Source organism: Austrofundulus limnaeus, unplaced genomic scaffold, assembly GCF_001266775.1.
Source record: "Austrofundulus limnaeus strain Quisiro unplaced genomic scaffold, Austrofundulus_limnaeus-1.0 Scaffold1143, whole genome shotgun sequence".
Taxonomy (NCBI): Eukaryota; Metazoa; Chordata; class Actinopteri; order Cyprinodontiformes; family Rivulidae; genus Austrofundulus; species Austrofundulus limnaeus.
In genome coordinates, this window is record NW_013953545.1 from 68,185 (window position 1) to 69,547 (window position 1,363).

The window sequence follows — 1,363 nt, forward strand, 5'->3', positions numbered from 1 at the left end:
CACTTTTCAGTTTTTTATTTGTAAAAAATGTTTTGATTCATGTAAAATTTTGCTTCCATTTCACAATTGTATACCACTTTGTGTTGGTCTTTCACATTTAATTCCAGTGAAATATATTTATGTTTGTGGTTGTAATGTGACAAAATATGGAAAAGTTCAAGGGGTATGAATACTTTTGCAAACCACTGTAGCTCTATCATAAATAGCAGCTGAAAAAAATCTAAGATGGCCACCAAAGCTATTTTTAAAGGGATTTTACTCAGCCAATGTTTGAGATACTGATATGAAAACGTGTGTACTGGTAGCTGACAGAAAGCTCTATATCATATTGAAGCCTCAAGAAAATTCAACAATTGTAGCCAAAGCTATTTCGGCTACTTTTTTCCCATTGGAWTTGAATGGAGCTTTTTTCAACATCCTTAAATTTCTCCTTAATGCTTCTAAATCTTACAGAACCTTACACATTGTATTGTGGTTCTGCTCCTTTTAAAGTCTTTGTGAAAGTTTTAGCTACTTTTTTGCTGGTTTTAGCTTTTTTAAGATATTTCAGCTAAAATCTTCTTCCTTCCATTCTTCTGCTTTTTTATTTTTTTGTACTTCTTTCTGCTAATTTGAGTTATTTATACTTCTTACGGTTGCTTTGTGCTATATTCAGCTATTTTAGCCTTTAGCTTTTAGCTTTTTATGCTATTTCAGCTATATTTTTGCTCCTTTTTAGTGTTTTCTGCGTTTATTTTTGCTTTTTCAGCTTTTCAAGTGCAACTTACTCTTGTACTTTTGCTGTTAAACATGTTCATCGCAATTTCAGCTTCTTCAGCAGCTTTCAGCTAAAGTTTTCAGCAACAGGCATTCATACTTGCATTTTCGCAGGAAATGCAATTTCTCTATTTTTTTAACTATCACTTATTAACCGTTTGGTCATCCATGGTTTGTCAACATTTCTTTTTGCACAATTTTTTTTGMGAAAAATAATTTTCATAAAGCTCCCAAAATAAACAAACACATCATATGCTCTGTTTACATCATCAACGTACACATCCTTCCTGTGAGCAGGGCAGCATCAGCCACAGCCGCACGTCCATGAACAGTGGACTAGTGCCACACAGTGGACAAAAACCAGTCACTGCACTTCTAACCAAAGCAACATTAAATGCTGTCAACATGTTCACAGTTCTATAACACAAACTAAACAAGTTTAAATAGACAATTACTAAACATGTATGTTAACTCCACAGTGTAGGTGGAACGTTGTTAAGATTGTTTCTCTAATGATCATAATGTTGAGTCTTACTGGGGAATCAAACATAAAGTAAAGAAACTAAACTGCTCCATAATTGGTAGCAGCTGCATCTGCAGCTGCAGA

The 1,363-nt window shown here is 33.9% G+C and overlaps 1 protein-coding gene across 1 annotated transcript in view; it reads left to right on the forward strand.

Annotated features, from left to right (window-relative positions):
* Positions 1–1,363, forward strand: part of LOC106534325 (zinc finger protein 782) — an 11,657-nt gene that overhangs the window by 8,950 nt on the left and 1,344 nt on the right. The gene's annotated exons all lie outside the window — the stretch shown is intronic.